Source organism: Danio rerio, chromosome 11 (assembly GCF_049306965.1).
Source record: "Danio rerio strain Tuebingen ecotype United States chromosome 11, GRCz12tu, whole genome shotgun sequence".
NCBI lineage: Eukaryota > Metazoa > Chordata > Actinopteri > Cypriniformes > Danionidae > Danio > Danio rerio.
Genome location: NC_133186.1, coordinates 35315001 through 35335452, shown reverse-complemented (window position 1 = coordinate 35335452; position 20452 = coordinate 35315001). Strand labels below are relative to the sequence as shown.

At 35.7% G+C, this 20452-nt stretch overlaps 1 long non-coding RNA gene across 1 annotated transcript in view; it reads left to right on the top strand.

Moving 5' to 3' along the window:
* The window catches only part of LOC137496655 (uncharacterized), an 87401-nt gene that overhangs the window by 13787 nt on the left and 53162 nt on the right, over positions 1 to 20452 (top strand). The window contains exon 2 of the long non-coding RNA XR_012387242.1: positions 1747 to 1831. This is a non-coding gene — a long non-coding RNA (uncharacterized lncRNA). The remainder of the gene's footprint in view (positions 1 to 1746; positions 1832 to 20452) is intronic.

Here is a 20452-nt window from a genome sequence, read left to right as displayed (position 1 = left end):
CCCAGTATTTTTGATACATACTTGCATACATACACTACCTGACAAAAGTCAGAGCAACAAATAATAACTTGACTTCTAGTTGATCATTTGGAAAAGTGGCCGAAGGTAGATTGTTCCAATGAATCATCTGTTGAACTGCATCCCAATCATCACAAATACTGCAGAAGACCTATTGGAACCTGCATGGGCCCAAGATTCTCACAGAAATCAGTCAAGTTTGGTGAAGGAAAAATCATGGTTTAGGGTTACATTCAGTATGGGGGTGTGCGAGAGATCTGCAGAGTAGATTGCAACACCAACAGCCTGAGGTATCAAGACATTTGTGATGCCCTATTAGATCACAAACCACAGGTTTACTTCAGCCTCCACATTGAAGTTCCTGAAAACAAAGAAATTCATGGTGCTCCAGGATTGGCCAGCCCAGTCACCAGAGATGAACATTATTGAGCGTGTCTGGGGTAAGATGGAGGAGGCATTGAAGATGAATCTAAAAATTCTTGAAGAACTCTGGGCATCCTGCAAGAATGCTTTCTTTGCCATTCCAGATGACTTTATGAATATGTCATTGCAGAGATGATTGGATGCAGTCGTCCAAACTCATGGGAGTCATACACAATTTTAATTCTTTTTCCAGTTTACCTTAACTTTATATTCTATACTGTAAATTATTTCTGTCAAGTGACAAGACTTTTGACTAACAAAGTCAGACCTTACTGTCCTAATTTTAATAAATAAAAATCTAGGCATGATCATATTTTATTTTGGTAAAGTAAGCTTAATCTAAAGGGCTTTGCCTTTTATATAAGCCACTTCTGATACCAAATGATCAACTTAAAGTATAGGTGACAACTTTTGTCAGGTAGTGTACAAACAAACAAACATACATACATTTTGTAGTCAAACTACTATAACCAAAAATCAACTATATTTTCAATATGCAGTCATATTTTAACCATTGTATCAAATAATGGCTATTTAGTGATCATAACAGCAAAGTCCATGTTTATCACACTGTTAAAAAATGGTTAGGTTTTGTAAGGGTTAAAATTGTCTATGCTTACCAGGGCTTGTTTTAAAATTTGTGTGAAATACTATTAAAACCACACAAACTTAATGTAAGCTTAACGTTTAGTGTTCTACTCAAAGATTTAGCATGTTATGCATGGAATTACCAACCATGCTTTGGTCTGATTTAGCATTTTGTTTACATGATTTAGAGAGTTGATAATACGTTGATTAAACGTGTTAATTATTCTATACAAATTATGCTATTTCTGGAGACTGCAAAATACAACCCGGGAGGTACGTATTTGTGCAGTTTTTGTTTTCGCGAATCCGCGAGCGCCCTTCGCGAGTGCCGTTCGCGAGCCCCATTGGTGCCCGTAATGTTCTTGTGTAAAGCCGCCGGAGGCCGATGTCGAGTGACCGTCTGTACGACTGACTAAATGATTGACTGGGTGACTGGCCAATCGGCCGACCCACCCTCCTCCTCCTCCTTCCCTAAACCCAACCGTTTTACTGATTGACCCATCCCCCGCCCACCCGCTTGCTTCCCTAAAGCCAAGCAAAAATTTACAAAAGCCATCCAGAAAAAGAAAAGGCCTTGTCTGATTTTGACTGTGACCACATTTTCACCTTGTTATGAACTCATTCACTTTATTTTTTGGATTCTGTTTTTGTCTTACCTGATTTCTGGAACCGCTCTTCCCCGGACTCGAACACGGTCATTGCTGTCGTCGCTGTCAGCTCCCCTCCAGGTCTTCATTCCGTCGATGTACACAATGAGCTAACCAGACAAACTGGTTGCAGCGGGAACGCCCTTCACACGGAGGTGAGCTGTCAGCCGGCGGTTGAATGTTTCATGCATGGTTAGCATATTGCTAGCACAGGATGTTGCGAACATGTTTCTAACCTGAATTAGTATGTTAGCATATTTATAGCATGGGTTGCAAATGGTTGACATGTTTGAGTACAGTTTTCATCTTGTTTCTTGTACCTTTCAGCTTGATGTTAGCAATTTGCCCCTTTTAGCTAACAAAACTGAACATGTTTTTAGCATGTCCTATGCTAGTGGGTGGAATTTGCTTAAACAGTATACCAATATGGATTTAGATTTCCAACTTCTTGTGATGGCTATGCTAAATTCACAGCACTATACTGGATTTTTAGCTTTAATGTTACATGATTGTTCAGAAATCATTTCCTATATGTTGGATTAAACACTTACATTAATTTTCCTTAGGTTTAATCCCTTATTTATCATGGGTCACCACAGTAGAATGAACCTCTAACTATTCAGGCATACATTTTATGCAGTGGATGCCCTTTCAGCTCCAACCAAGTACTGATAAAACACCCATACATTCTCTCATACACACACTTACACACACGGCAATTTAGTTCATCCAATTCACCTATAGCGCATATCTTTGGATTGAGGGGAAACCGGAGCACCTCGAGGAATACCACACAAACACAGGGAGAACATGCAAACTCCACACAAAAACGCCAGATGGACTCGAACCAGCGACCTTTCTGCTGTGAAGCGACAGTGCTAACCACTGAGCCACCATAACGCCCATATCAAGAAATATGATTATATAATAATCTATAGCTAATGAACATAATGTTTAAAAGAACAACACATATTTAAAAATAAATCATTAAATATGTGAGCAAGAAATCTCTGTGCACTATCCACATGTCATGTAAGAAATAAAATAGTATCAAATATTTATATTAAAATCAAAATAATAATAAAAACACCTTCCACAATGAAAAAGGATATTCAAAGACCAATAAATCTTTGAAACCACACTCTTTGAATCTTGGGTTTCAAAGCAAGTTGCAGCGTTTTCACTGATGACATAAAAGACCTAAGAACTAAAAAAACACACCTTTGTACATGTTTCCCCATACCGCTCATAGATCGACTGCATCAATGAAATCCTCCATCTCACTCTTGTCGTGACAAGAAGGCAATAATGGTCACGCTTCACTTGTTTTGAACAGGCGTAAATGAAAAAGCGTCATCTCTTTCAAACGCAAACGACAGAGCTGAGGGCCTCCGCATCACGTCCAAACGCCAATTCACATGATAAACAGGAGATGAAAATGACATCTTGCTTGAATTACACACGTTCGTCACAATCAATGATGTCAATCCCTCAAACCCCAGACCGACGCTTAATGAAACTCTCACGGTGCCAGTCTGAATTCTTCAAAACAGACAAGGACACTTACTAAACACACTATTATGTTTTACTCTCTTATACAAGCTGTCACACACCATGAAAGAGAAATATGGATAATTTCTGCTCTTGTTTTATGGAGCAGGACAGGTTGATTTAGTAAAAAGGAAAAAGGGGAGAAAAAAAAAACACAATCTTGGCTTAGATTTGAGTGACTCTGGAAGGGATGGAAAAGGTGACCTTGATCAGAAAATGATGTGCCATCCAAGTTGAGATGTAAGCTCTTGCGTGCTGACCTCCATAAAACACATTTGTATATTTAATCCGTTTGGTCCGGGATATGTCGCTCGGTCTTGTCAGCGATATTTATGGTTGCTCCTCTGTGTTGTCAGTGAAGGTTGTGAAAATGGATGGCAGGCAGCAGATGTCAAAGATGGTTTATTTAAAGCGGAGAGGTTGAGTCTTGGTGCTGACCTCTGCCATTCACCCTCTTCCAGCTGAATTAAAGACCCTATTCCTCTTGGGTCGAGCGTACGCTGATGTTTTACACATCAAGGGCCAGAGTCACTGAATACTGCAATCCTATAAAAGTGTTGATGAGAGTGGAAAGTTCCAAGTTCCAAAAGGACAATCACGTTATTAATTATGCTAATAACTCCATGCCAGTCCCCTGAGATTTTAAAAACACACACAGAAATACAGTGCAGGGCTCGAAATTGCGACCATTTTGGTCGCATATGCGCCTGAAATTTTTATCTATGCGACCTGAAAATATATTTGGGAGCATTTTTGCGAGAGCATAAAATTGTTGTGTGCGACCAGATTTTACTGCAAAATGTTCACCACATGCGATTCGGAGACATTTACGCAGAATGCATCTTTGCACTTGAAATGCAAAACGCAGCGTTTAGGAATGGTTTAAAACAGTTGACTTGCTGCAGTAAACTAAGTCTGTAATGCTTGCCCCGCCTTCCCGCTCTTCTTATTGGCCTTCTGACTTGGGATGACAGGGAGAGCTACTACCGCAAAAATTTGTAAAGCGCTGAAGATGAGAACGAAGATAACACTGACAGATTTTGTTTTAGAAACCATGGCATCTAAAGTTACAAATAATGACACATCTTAGCAATGATCATGTGCTGAATTTTAATCCACCATGCATCATCTACACTTTTCGGAGTGTCTGCTATGAAAAGTGTATGGGATGGAATTTTCAGGTAACTGTTTGCCACATCTTGTCACATCTATCTTTCATATATGTAAAATTTAACACCACGTACACCATCACAACTGATATCGCTACTCATGAAAAGACCGGTATTGCTATTAACATGACGTATGCATATAATAAGATACAGTATAGGTCAAAAGCATCAGTGCAATATCAGACACCACCCGTGAGAACAGCACAGTTATATCATTAACAGATTTATTCATGTCAAGCAGTGCGTGCTGGGTCGGTGAGCGGTCCGTGTATCTTTTGATCACTCAGTTATGGTTTAAAAATGTTTTTTCTTGTGATAACAGGATTTCGTTGAGACTTCCTACTTTCCTCACACATGCATATATATTTTTTGCTTGTTAGTTTGATTACTGTTGATTTCAAATGCAATAAATATGTTTGTATAAAACTTGTAGGAACAGTGCTTATAATTGGTGGGTGCGACAAAATTTTGGCTGATGTGCCTAAATGTTTAAAGTTAAGAGCACCGGCACTACCAAGCAGAAAGGTTAATTTTGAGCCCTGCAGGGCATCCGGAAAGTATTCACAGCGCTATTCTTTTTCGACATTTTTTATGTTACAAATTCCAAAATGGGTTAAATTAATGTATTCCATCAAAGTTATATACACAACACCTTATAATGACAACGTGAAAAAATATTTTTTTGAAATTGTCGCAAATTGATTGAAATGAAAAAAACTGAAAAATCACATGTACATAAATATTTACAGCCTTTGCTCAATACTTTGTTGATGCACCCTAGGCAGCAATGCTTCCATGGCCACCACCATGCTTCACTGTAGGGATGGTATTAGCCTGTTGATGAGCGGTGCCTGGTTTTCTCCAAACGTAATGCCTGGCATTCACTCCAAAGAGTTCAATTTTAGTCTCATCAGACCAGAGAATTTTGTGTCTTATGGTCTGAGAGTCCTCCAGATGCCTTTTGGCAAAGTCTAGGTGGGCAGGGGCTTCCGTCTGGTCACTCTACCATACAGGCATGATTGGTGGATTGCTGCACAGACAGTTGTCCTGCTGTAAGGTGGAGAACCTCTCTCTACAGAAGAACGCTGGAGCTCAGACATGCACTGTATGCATAAATATATATATATATATATATATATATATATATATATATATATATATATATATATATATATATATATATATATATATATATATATATATTAGATGAAATCCGAGAGCTCCCCTCATCCTCCATAGACAGCACAATGTAAAAACAGTGACATGTGGCCAAGTATGGTGACCCATATTCTGAATTTGTGCATTTAAAACATCCAAGTGCACACACACAGCAGTGAACACACAAACAGAGCAGTTGGGGGATCAGTGCTTTGCTCAAGGGACTCATAGCATTCAGGGTGGACAGAGCTCCTCCTATTCACTCCCACCATCTACAATGCTTTCTATGGCGGAGATTGGAACCTGCAGCATTTCAATCGCTAATCCAACTCGCAAATGCCATTTTGGGCAGCTGTGCCCTAACGGTTAAATACAAAAAAGCACCCAAAAAACATTATCAAAGCATGTTGCATGTGATTGTGGTTCAACTGTTATCATATGAATCTCCAAGAACACTTTTGTGTGGCAAACAAACCCCTAAAAGCAGCTGTGTTTGCTATGTCTTCCCTCTTGAGTCAGCTAAGGGGGCACATTTATTATGGGTAATACAACATATTGCTATTAGAGACACACAAGCATCATTTCAAAGTCTTGCATCCTATTACGAACAGCAGGTATTGAGGATGGCACATAAAACACTAGAAGATACCACACACCCCTTAAACAAATATTTTGAGTGCATTCCCCTTGAGCGACGTCTAAGAACAAAAAGATTTTCCACAAACTTCTATAAATTAACTTTTTGTGCCTGAAGTAGTTTGTTTACGTAATAAATGTAGTTAATCAATGGATTGTTATTTATTATTATTAGTTTCATTTATTATTGTTTTTTTTTTTTTCCACTAGTTTTTTGTTTGTGTACTTGATGTTAAGTGTAAGGGTTTATTGTGTTAATTAATTCTAATTTTGGCATCAGGGTCACATTTATTAATTTGGTCTAGTGAACTTGTCATGAGGTCACACAGGCCACACAATTGATATTTTTAAATTAGTCTGACATTGTTTTTTTCTGTTTCCACCATTGTTTATATGGATCCACATGCCTGAATGTATTGCATTAACATGGAAAGGTCTCTGTAATAATTTACTATGATTACTAAATTCAGCTAATATCTCAGTCACGATCACCAGCAATCTAAACACCATAGATCACTGGAAAACATTCACATTCATACTACAAATCTGCCGCTTTATGGACTACAGTTCCAGTCATGCAACACACACACCTGCTCCAGGTCACCATTGATTAGACACTCACAGCTAAAGCTGCTTTTAAACTGATTACACAGACTATATATTCACCTTTAAAAAAAACACTTGTTGCTGAGTCTTATCTGTTCTAGAGACATTACACTGTGTTTCCATTGTCTGGCTTTACCGTGTTTTTGATTCTTGCCTTGTTTATTTGTTTAATCCTGTTTGCTGCCTGCCTCTGACCATCTTCCTGCTTACTGACTACGATATTGGATTGCCTTTGTTTGCCCCATGTTGACCATTGCTGGCCTGACCTCGCTATCAAACCTGCATGTGGATCCACACCTCTGCTGTCAGTGTTACTTCCCCTGGTTACAGTCTCTCCCTATTAGATACAATATTTGTTTGTCATTTATGAACTCAAAATCCTCAAGCAGTAATATATTGTTTGACACAGCATGTTTGTGCATATTACCACAAGTCACTATAGTAAGAAGTCATCTTGTAAAGTCATAATGTACTCTATTTGTTAATATTTAAAGTTAAACATAGGAGATTAATCTAAATAGGACATTTTTATCCATCCCGCCGGGAGGTGAATCGCAGCTCATGAAGGGGTGTGTTCTGTTCACTATAAAGAAGGCACTTTATCATGCACTTAATGAGAATGTTAATAGCCAAGTTGTGTAGACTTGTCAGTACATGCTCTTGAAGGTGACCACCGGACTAATGTGTCATACAACAGAATAATGGTCTCCAATTAGCTTAAGTCCATTTGTGAAATTAATAACACAGGAGTGAATGTTAGCATGTCCTCTAAAGTGTATGGGGTTGATGGGGTTGATGAAATATTGCAAGAGAGTTTAAAGTCCTCCTGAAATCAAGAGAAGTTTTTGGGTGTTAGTATCAAACTATTTTAGTTTTAAAGCGATAATTCACACACAAAAAAAAAAAAAAATACAAAATCACACACTATTTTTTCACCATCAAGTTGTTACAAAACTTAAGGGTGCTGTATGTATGTTTTTGACTCTTCTAAGGGATAAAAATACCATAATATGAAAACAGCATATTTCATTCACTCAGACAGAAAGACTCTCAAAGTGTGCGTTCGCGACCGAAATGCAACCTCTCATGGACAGTAATATACTCTGAAAATAGAGACAGATTCAGAGCTCCACATGAGGTTAGTAATTTGCAAATAATATAAACATTATGAGCGTAAACATCAGGGGCCTCATGTATCAACGCTGCGTACGCACAAAAACTTTGCGTACACCAGGTTTCACGCTCAGAATCGCTCACGTTTGGATTTACTAACTTCATGGCTGGCGTACGCACATTTTTTGTACGTGTCTTTTTTATTTTCATTGGCGACTCCTAGAGGCAGTTGTGTTAAATTGCGCTCTACAAAGTGTCTGTAAATAGCAAATACGCCATAGCTCGAAGCAACTGACTCTTAAAGGGAAGGAGAGATGAAATTCTGATTGGTTTTATTTTCAAAACACATCCATAACTAATTAAGAGAATAAGCTAAACACTGTTCCGTCCGTAAAATAGCAAAAGTAATTTTTGTGCCTTGCGCTTCAGACTTTGCACCTACTGTAGCTCGTTAAAATAAAGCCCTTTCAGGTTACAAAAAAAAAGTTGTATTCCTTTTATTTAAAGTGTGTAAACTACAATATTGAGCTTAATCTTGACTTTACAAAATTTAACAGAATCTGCCTATAAAATTACAATTATATATTTTCCCTAAATCGCTCAGCCCTAGTATAGAATCATTATCATACTTGTGATGTGTACATACTCTGCATATTTTGAAAAATGTACTTGGACATATTGTGATATTATTTAAATTCTTACAAATGTAAAAACATTCAGGAATGCTTTTGATCACATAACATAAACTATAGGGTCATTTTAACTTCATTCTCTTAGGTTTAATCACACAGTAATGCTTGTTTTTGTCTTTTGGAAAGCAAGTGACAGACAATACTGTCAGCCCGTACATGATTAGAACAACAATTACGATAACAACATAGACTATAGGTATTGCACACTTCAGAAAAGTTACAGTATTTTGATATAATCCCTTGAAGACGATATTTTGAGAGCTGGTATTGAATTAAACTCGATGCTCAAACAGCGTAATGAAATCAGTGTAGCTTGTTAGTTGTTTGTGCTTGTTTTCTCGACGTAGCATATATGTGTATTCTCTTTTATGTGCTTTGATTTTGTGTTGTCTGTTTTTCTATTTTTTATTTTTTTTTTACTCTGTGTAGTGTATTGCTCTGTGATTAGATTAGCTTCTCAGGTAATTGCTTGAATGTTCTTTTATGTGACATTTTCAGTGGTTTGTTCTTGTTTCCTGCAAGGTCGTTTTGCTCATACAGTACCATTTACTCTCAAGAATCTTCAAGTGTGTGTAAGATTTCCGTGAGCTTTAAAGAAGACCCGGCATGCCTTTCTGTCAACATGGCCGTAATTGCTTGTCTGCTATGGCCACTCAAGCAGATGATATTTGCTTTTGCATGTCAGGTCAAATTTGAGATGAAGCTTGGCCTGTTTCAGATAATGTGAGAGTACAGATCAAAGCTGGACCACCGCTCCGGTCGACTGCTGGGTAAATATGACCAAAATATTGCTTTGTTGACCTTTAGATTTTGGCTTCTATAGGAATTTGGTTAGGGTAATTGATGGATGAATTGGCCTGCAAATCTTTCAAGTACAGTAGTTTAATACATACTTTTGAGAAACTGCTGAAATGTAGATGAAACATATGTTTATATTATATAATGAATATAGCATTCACATACAATTTGAAAATAATAATATAAAATGTATTATTGAGATGTGATATCTGAAAAATATTTTGTATAAATTCATATAAATTATTTTATTAATTTAAAATTAGTCTATTATCCATTTATTTATTTTCTTTTCAGTTTAGTCCCTTCATTAGTCCTTGACATGTTTTTTACGCAGCGGATGCACTTCTAGCCGCAACCCATCCCTGGGAAACATTCACACACTCAGTCACACACATACACTACGGACAATTTAGCCTACCCAATTCACCTGTACCGCATGTCTTTAGACTCTGGGGAAAACCGGAGCACCCGGAGGAAACCCACACGAACGCAGGGAGAACATGCAAACTCTACACAGAAATGCCAAGTGACCCAGCCGAGGCTCAAACCAGCGACCTTCTTGCTGTGAGGCGATAGCACTACCTACTGCGCCCCTGCGTCTCCATTAATCTATTATGAAAATTATAATTTAATAATATAATTATTATCTATTATAAATTATAAAATAGTATTAATATAAATATATAAATTCAAACCATTATTATATTTTTTATTATATTATTATAATAATTCAAAAATATTCTATTATATAAATTCATTCATTCATTTTATTTTCGCCTTAGTTCCTTTATTAATCTGGGGTCACCACAGCTGAATGAACCACCAACTTATCCAGCACATGTTATACACAGCGGATGCCCTTCCAGCTTCAATCCAATTATTAATGCACATTAAGCAAATATAAATTCCAACCATTGTTATTTGTAGTTATTTAATAAATTATTATATGAATTTAAAATGATTAGATAAATTATATTCCAATAATAAAATGATTACTTACTAAAATGTAAAAATATATAATTATTAAAATAAATAATGCAAATATAAATTCTAACAAACATTACATATAGTTACTTAATGCATTATTTTATTATTTTATATAAATTTTATTTTAATAATACAATTAATACTTATTATAAATCATAAAATATTATTGCTATAATGAATGTAAATATTAATTCCAATCATAATTATATATAGCTAATTATATATATATATATATATATATATATATATATATATATATATAGACAGCGCAGTAGGTAGTGCTGTCACCTCACAACAAGAAAGTCACTGGCTCGAGCCTCGGCAAGGGTCAGTTGGTGTTTCTGTTTGGAGTATGCATGTTCTCCCTGCATTCACGTGGGTTTCCTCTGGGTCCTTCGGTTTACCCCACAGTCCAGTGAGCCAGCGACCTTCTTGCTGTGAAGACTGTCAATACTTATTATAAAAATATAATTTTTAATAGGAAATATGTTATTACATGTTTAATGTATTTCTACTATTATTTATTATCAACATATTATTATTATTATTATTAGTAGTAGTAGTAGTAGTATTAGTAGCAGTAGTAGTAGAAGTAGTAGTATAAGTGTCATCATTATTATAGTTGCTGTTATTAATTTCAATAATAGTAATAATAATATGATATCGCTAATTAAATGCATTTTTTTCATGTACTTTTTGTGGTTAATTTATGCATTTTTTGTGTTTAATTCAATGATTTTTTTTTTTTTTTTTGAGAGTACTTTGATTCATCCACCTCTCCTCTTTGATCCACCTTGAAAGTAAGGGTAACAAATAATGAGCATCAGAAGCGCAGTGGCCATATGGTTAAAATATCTATTTTATGTAATGTTCTGGCAAACTCATGCAATCCGAATGAAATCTCACAGAGGCCAGAGAGGCCGAGCTCTATGAACAGCATACAAGACATACAGTGCCTTCCACTCTCCATCTCCTCTTCTTCATTTTATTATGTTCACAAAGCAACAAGGGAATAGCAACAAGGTCTTGCAGGGTAATAAGGGCAGACTAATGCGGTGTGGGCCCTTGACTCGCAAACATCCAAATATGCTGAACACATTCGACATTCAAATGAAAAAGAATTGCTTTCTAGCAATAAAAGCCTTTTGCTCAGCCACGTCTCTGCCAGACAGTGCGGTCAACACTGAGTGCAAGGCATGCTCAGGCTGTTCCATTATTTATTTATTTGTTTGTTTATTAATGCATTTTCCCATCATGTTACTTTTATTCCGTGCAGTTTTACAATTCTCCGCTCAGAAAGTGTCAAGAATATCCTTGCCGAGTTTAACATTGCAAGGCATTTGGGGAATTACTGCAGGTCAGACAATATGGAAATAACATATACACCAATAACCTGGAAGTATTCAATCTCTCCACTTCTTATTTATGTATACTGTAGATATACGAGTGTATCATAATTTGGAAATATTTTTTTTTTTGCATGAATATGATATTCACAACATTTAATGGCATACAGGACCATCCAGTATTATTGACTCTCTTGGTCAGTTGTGGACGAAAATACAAATCAAATACACTGTAAAAAAATTCTGGGTTCCACGCATTCCCTTCATGTTGTCCCAACACAACCAAGACAACACAGCAAGAGTTATTTATTATTATTTTTTAATGTACTTAAAAGTAAAACTACAGATACAATAATAAAATATGACTCTGGTAGAAGAAAAATTCCTCCTTTTCAATATTACTTAAGTCAAAGTACAAACATACTTGATTTTTTATTTTATTTATTTTTTTATTTTTTTACTTAAATTAAAAGGTAATTACTGGTGAATGTTTATTTTTCAAGAAAGTGTAATTACCAAAACTTGTCATGTTGTAATCACTCCACTAATAACTCATGATAATTAAATAAATGTAAAAATATGTGATACCACATTTGTACACTGAACTCCATTCAGATTAGTTTGTCAAATCAGGGAGTTGTTAGCTGGAGATTCAATCCTTTGAATCATTCAGGTGTTTCCTAAAAACTCACCCTAAATAGATCATTCGAATCAGGAAGTTGTTTACTGGAGACTCACTCACTCTGAATGATTCATAATTTAATCAGCCAGTCATTTACTAAATACTCACTCTGAATAGATCAATTGAATTAGGCTGTTGTTTACTGGAGACTCACTCTGAACAAATCATTTGAATCAGTGAATCATTTGCTGGAGACTCACTCTGAGCAGATCATTTGAATCGGGATGTTGTTTATTGTTGACTCACTCTGAGCAGATCATTTGAATCGGGATGTTGTTTATTGTTGACTCACTCTGAATAGATCGTTTGAATCGGGATGTTGTTTAATGTTGACTTACTCTGAACAGATTGTTTGGATCGGGATGTTGTTTATTGGAGAACCACTCTGAACAGATCTTTAAACACTAAAAACTGAACTACCCTGTTCCAGTTACTATGACCATTTATGTGAAGCTGCTTTGACACAATCTACATTGTAAAAGCGCTATACAAATAAAGCTGAATTGAATTGAATTGAATCATTTGAATCAGACAGTTGTTTACTAGAGACTCAATCTGAACATATCATTTGAATTAGTGGATCAATTACTGGACACCTACTCTGAATGGATCATTTGAATCAGTGTTTTTTTATTTTTATTTTTATTTTTTACTGGAGGGAGTTGTTTACTTGGAGACTCACTCTGAACTGATTACTTGAATCATAGTGTTGTTAACTGGAGACTCACTCTGAATGGACCATTTAAATCAGTAAATCATTGACTAGAGACTCACTTTGAACAGATCATTTGGATGATAGTGTTGTTTACTGGAGACTCACTCTGAACAAATCATTTGAATCAGTGAATTTTTAGCTAGAGACTCACTCTAAGCAGATCATTTGAATCGGGATGTTGTTTATTGTTGACTCACTCTGAACAGATCGTTTGGATCGGGATGTTGTTTATTGGAGACTCACTCTGAATGGACCATTTAAATCAGTAAATCATTGACTAGAGACTCACTTTGAACAGATCATTTGGATGATAGTGTTGTTTACTGGAGACTTACTCTGAACAAATCATTTGAATCAGTGAATTATTTGCTAGAGACTCGATCTAAGCAGATCATTTTAATCGGGATGTTGGTTATTGTTGACTCAATCTGAACAGATCGTTTGGATCGGGATGTTGTTTATTGGAGACTCACTCTGAACAGATCATTTGAATCAGACAATTGTTTTCTGGAGACTTAATCTGAACAGATCATTTAAAACAGTGAATAATTGGACTCACTCTGAACAGGTCATTTGAATAATTGAATAATTTACTGGAGACTCACTTTGAACAGATCATTTGAATCAGTTAATAATTTACTGGAGACTCGCGTTAAACAGATTATTTAAATCAGTTTTAACTGAAGACTCACTCTGATAGTATCATTTGAATGTAGGAATTGTTTACTGGAGACTCACTCTGAACAGATCATTTAAATCATTGATTGGTTTACTGGATACTCTCACTGGTTTCCATTTAGAAGGGCTCCTCTCTGTACCCTAATCCTTTCGAATGGGGCCCTCTAAAGCAGTGGTTCTCAAACTGTAGTGGTACGCGGGCTTCCTCCTAGTGGTACGCGGAGGAATCGCCAAATAATGAAATAAACAATTAACACTTTTAATCCTTTGATGCGTACTATAACATCGATTTGATCAGGACTGGCTGTTTTTTTAAGCGTACGATCACAACGCTGTGCTTAGAGTGTTTATTTTAGAGCATTGTGTCATAAGCTGCTGAAAATCAGTTTCCGAAGTTTAGGAATTGATTCTGAAGCGTGATTTGACTGACATGAAAAGTGGCCAATCACAGTCGACCTTGTCTAGTTGCGTGCAACGTAAGGGCGGGACAAAGGCTTTCTGTGTTGCAGAGACAGAAAAAACAACTTAAAAACAAATGTTTTGTTGGAATAATGCTTCTCGGATGTTTTCACTATAGAGATGTCTAGCAGAGTAATTAAACCGCGGACATATTTCCTGCCTATTTGATGATCTTCATACACGTTTCGCTCTCCGACAGCAAGTCGACTCGCCTGACCTGTCACTCCTCTAAATACATTCTGAATGGCGGTGCGGGAATGGAGGTATTCGTGTACTCAAATCGTTAAAACAGATATGCGAGCTCTTAAATAGGCTTTTTTCAAATGTACTGCAAGTCCTCTCATGATCGCCTGCGTGCTCCAATTGAATACACTCGCGATCTTTCCACTATAAAAGTAGACATTTATCTTTGCCCCTTGACTAAATTTAGTCAAAAGTATTCAAAGTTATCAAGTATTTAGAATTAGATTGATGCATGATCGATGCCAATGCTAATGGTCTTCTTATTTGGCTGTGTTGTGAAGTGAAACTTACTTTTAGCAAAGGTGGAACTTTTTTATTTCTTTACGACAAAAGAATTATGCTTCTGGATGAGGTATTTGTGTGATTTACACATTTAGCTGTATTCTGATCTGTCTTAAAGCATTACAGGTCAAAACAATTCGTTGTTACTTATTGTTTATTTGTTCATATTTCAAATACCTTCGGTAAAATGAAGTCATTTGAATTTTTTTTGTTTTTTTTTTTACTGACAGTGCACTTGTATCATTATTATTTTTTTGTATTTGAGTTTAAGATCAAATGTAAAATAAAATCTACATGTGATGTACAGCTATTTAAGAAACAAATTTGCCATATTGTAAAGAAAAATAGTGTAAAATCTGCAAATAAAAGGCTAAATTTAAATCTTTTTACCATATACTTTAATTAAACCTTTCAAAGCTTGAAAATATTGTTTAAAATGGGCAAAAAGTGTCTCTATGGCTTTAAAGATTTTGTGGTAGTTTTACCATTGCTATTGAAAAAGATTAATTGTCATGAAAGGAAAAACTCAAATTCAAAAATAAAAAAATGCAAATTCCTATACATGTAGCTTTGGGATTTAAGCAATTAAACCATTCAATCAGGTTTACACTTAAAAAAGTGATTTCATAATGAAAATCAGATTTTTTTTTTTCAAAAGTAACCAACTAGTACTTATTAAAAGAGTAGTTTGTACTTTTACCTAATATTAGTATTGTTTACTAAAATTTGTGTTATTTTAGCAGTGTAATAGTATTTTTACGTGAGTACAAAAATATTTCACAAGCATTTAGTGCAGGTTTATTATATTATTAATATATGATTAATAAAAATTATTATTATTAATGGTTTTTATTTGTATCTATTCCTATGCAATGTTTTATGGGTTGCTGAGAATACATTTCAGGTCTTCAATACATAGCATGTCAGTCTCGGAAAAAAAAAAATAGGTGCTGGAATTGATTTTCGTTAGGCTGTGCCTGTATGAACCCTGTCATATGTACATTTAACATATATTTCAAGATTTGTCTGAAAGTGTATGAATATGACATATAGCCTATATTTATGAGGTCCAAGCAACATTTCCAGCTTTTGATGAATAGGCTACTATGAAAACTTTAGATTTAAGTACAGCAGTTTTCTTTTTACTTTTTAAGAACAGCGCCATTTTTTTATTAACTTTTAAAAGCACATTTTAACTAAAACGTTTTTTTATTTTATTTTTTTTACCTGCAAGCACAGTTAATGTTCAGACTATTTAAAATGTTTAAAGTGACTGACAATAATACATATTCTTAATAATAGGAAGTAATCTGCATCGTTTTTAAACTGTGCACAACTGTAGCTGCTTAATTAGACCTACAACGCTATTTTTTTAATACTGGTTAAAAAATAGCGTCGTAAGGTGGTACTTGGAGAGACAATTTTTTTCTAAGGTGGTACTTGGTGAAAAAAGTTTGAGAACCACTGCTCTAAAGGGATTAGATCACAGGAATGGGCCGTTCCAAATTGAATGCAGTGTGTGACACCAAACGACTTCCCTGCTCAACATCAGTTATATTTTTTTAAATCCTTCATTCCAAAGAGCCCTTTAAAGTGGGACAGTTTTGAGCACTTCAGTTTGGAACAACACTTCAATATGGTGGACATGATTGTTTTTTACCCTGGAGTGCTCTTCGAAAGGTGATTTATCTAATTTTGGAACACACCATCACTCTGAATGGATCACTTGTATCAGGATGTTGTTTACTGTAAACTCTGAACAGATCATTTGAATCATCTAATCATTTATCAATCGCTCAATCTGAACAAATCATTTGAGTTAGTGAATCATTTACCAAAGATTCACTCTGAGCAGATCATTTGAAAGTGAGTTGTTGGCACGTAAACATAATTTAATTGATATTTTATTCATTTATTTTTTGTAGAGCTGGTTGATGAGAAATCAGAAATTATTCATCCATGACATAAATAATAATTGATCACGAGTAAAATATAAATAGCTGTGATTTGTGGGAAAAAAATTACTTTACAAAATGGCACATAGTAAAAACACTCAAATACAATCCGCAGTATCCCCGCATTTAAAAGGGTTTGAAGAAAAAAAAAAGCCAAATCAAATTCTCAAGCGTCTTCAGTTTTATATATTTAGTGTCTAATATGAACTAAAGATCAGAAGGTTAAACAATTAAGACCTTTTTTTATTAATGCCTTTTCATAGTTACCACAAGTCTCAATGTTAATAGAGGACTCTGTAGATAACAATATAATCAATGGATTTTCTCACTGCATTGTGGTACTGCAAAATTAAAGACCTTAAAACTTCTCTGTGCACAATTAATGCCTGTCTGCCTTTTATAAAAAATGCTGCATTGTCCAGCATATTCTGAATGTGAATATTGCAGCTGAAGATTAAAACGTCTGTGTCCATATGAAGCTCGTTTATAGACTTTCTTCCATTATGACTACATTAAATCTGCAGGAAGAGTTCAAGGACACTGTTGAAACTACCCAACAAAATATTAAATATGGTTGTCACTATATTGCCAGCAGACTTGGGAATCAGCCTTGTGTGAATTTCAACAGTCTCGGAACGAAGACAAAGTAGTTTTTAACCACAAAAAGCTGTCAGACAAAAAGATAATGATAAAGTAATGAATTAAACAAATGAATAGCAATCATAATAATACTTAATTCACAAAATAAAATATATTTGAGTGTTTTTTTTTCTCTCTGCATTAGCTCACTTTTTTTCTGTTTTTTTCTGCCGTCTAAAGTTTGATGACTTAATTTAAACGTTTAATCGTTTTATCTTAGAGCTAAAAGTACACATGGATAGTAGATACTAACACTCTGATTGCACTATGCCTAACATTGACACGGTTGAGAGACATCAAATAAATTATTAAATGAATTATGCTTTAAATTTGTTCTTTTTTATATAGTTTGATATAAATCATATAAAAAAATAAATATAGTAAATAGAAGCAAAAAAATGCTGGTGTATTTTAACCCAATATTGAGTCAGATTTGGACAAATCCAACTCTGATTATTTATTTGGGTATTTTATTCATTCATTCATTTTCCTTCAACTTAGTCCTTTTATTCATCAGGGGTCGCCACAGTGGAATAAACTGCTAACTTATCCAGCATATGATTTACACAGCAGATACCCTTCCAGATGCAACCCAGCACTAGGAAATAGCCATACACAGTTTATCACTAGTTTATTCAATTCACCTGTACCGCATTTCTTCGGACTGTGGGGGAAACCGGAGCACCCGGAGGAAACCATACGCAAACACATGGAGAACAAACAGTCAGATTTTAATTTAACATTTCCAAAAAAATGTTTTTTTTTTCGGTTGTTTAACTTGAATGGGTTAATTTTCCACCTACGACACCAATAAAAATGTGCACTTGCAAAATAAACATTGCAAATGTATATTTCATTCCGACTTTAAATTACAATTTTTAAACCAATGCTTGAGTTTGTGTCCACAAAAGCTACAAAAAGCTTTGTCAGTAAGATAAAAAAGGTAATAGTAATACATTAACCAAATATTAATAATAATAATAATAATAATAATAATAATCCTGACATTACAAAATATAATTCCTTAAGAATATTTTCTTAGTGAGTAGCATGGTGGGTCATTGGTTATCACTGTTGCCTCACAAGCAAGAAGGTTGCAGGTTCGAGTCCCGGTTAGACCATTTGGCATTTATGTGTGGAGTTTGCATGGTCCCCCTGTGTTCCAGTTTCCCCACAGTCTAAAGACATGTGGTATAAGTGAATTGGATGAAGTAAGCTGACCATAGTGTATGAGTGTATGGGTGTTTCGCAGTTCTGTGGTAGCGGCATTTTTGCTCTAAGCCACTATCTTGATAAGGGTAAAACAATGACGCGTAAGTCACTTGTGAAACATTTTCTCATTGTTTATTTTTTATCACATCTGGTGCCGTCAAATCAGTAAAATAGCTCCATTGTTCCTCAGTAACACCCTTCTCCACATACAACCTCACGGTCTGATTTTTTTTTCCTTTACTCCCCACCTACTAACTGGCTGCCTTAAATCCCAATTTCGACAGAATAAAAGTCTTCATTCACAAAATCAAAAACAATAAAGCAAATACTCCAACATGAACAGTATACAAAGCAAATACTCAAACCTGAATACAATAATTATCAAATGTAAACTTAATAATAATAATAATAATAATAATAATAGGGCGAATCAGTGGCGCAGTAGGTAGTGCTGGTGCCTCACAGCAAGAAGGTCGCTGTTCGAGCCTCGGCTCAGTTGGCGTTTCTGTGTGAAGTTTGCATGTTCTCCCTGCGCTCGCATGGGTTTCCTCCGGGTGCTCTGGTTTCCCCCACAGTCCAAAGACATGCGGTACAGGTGAATTGGGTAGGCTAAATTGTCCGTAGTGTATGAGTGTGTGTATGGATGTTTCCCAGAGATGGGTTGCGGCTGGAAGGGCATCCACTGCATAAAAAAAAACTTGCTGGATAATTGGCTGTGCCGACCCCGGATTAATAAAGAGACTAAGCCGACAAGAAAATGAAAAAAAAAAAAAATAGATAATAATAATAATAATAATAATACTCATATCATTCAATCAACCTATTTAATGAGAACTTAATAATAGAAGAAATGGCTCCAACATCTGGGTTGCGACTGGAAGGGCATCCGCTTCGTAAAACATATGCTGGATAAGTTGGGGGTCAATTCCGCTGTGGTAACTCTTGATAAATAAGGAACAAAGCCAAAGGAAATTGAATGAATGAATATTTTCTCAGTGTTAGCTTAATTTTTTTCAATGCTGTGCATGTGTGAACTATGAGTATGTGTACTAAGAACTGGCTGCATGTTGATATCTGAGTGGGTTTATTTATCTTTATGTGCTTTAAACCAAAAAAGTTTCCTTGAAAGACCAATTCACTCCACTCCCATTTAAACTCCTCACATAATCACTGACCGGATATGAATCTGCCTATTTTGAGACTTTCCCCTCATTTTTTTTTACATTCACTTTCCTTCTTCAAACCTTTCAGAAAGTGATGAAAAGAGACTCACGTCAATCTCAAGCTCCCCGATGGTTTAAGGTTTTCCATCCAATTATTCCCCGAACGCGACGCCGTTGTGAATCAGCATCAAATCGCAGGGAGTCAGCTGAATTTTCCAGGAATACAAACTCGGTCATGGGCACAATATTTACGGATTTCATCCTTTAGGACGATGCAAAGGTGTACGTCTCCAATCCTGCGCTCGAGAGTTATCTGCGACGATTGTGTGTGTGTGTGAATACGTGCGACGCTGCATCGGCCCTGACTAATACAAACCCGTATCAGGAGACTTTTTGAAATACTCAGTTACTTTGAAATCCCCGCATTGAAATGATTTCATGCAGTGTTGGCGTAGATATGGCAATGGAGCATGAAATTGAGTCACTCAATGTTAAAGAGAGAGAGAGAGAATAAGGAGGAAGTGAAGAATGAGTGAGGGGAAAACAACACTCTCTCTCTCTCTCTTTTAAACCTCAAGTTGTTTCGCCGGCTTTGCTCGTTCAACGGTAAAATACACAGAGGCTTAATTTCCTCTTGTTTTTCCGTTTTCCCTGTGCTTATTGTGTTGAACACAGAGCATCGGTGTCTGCTG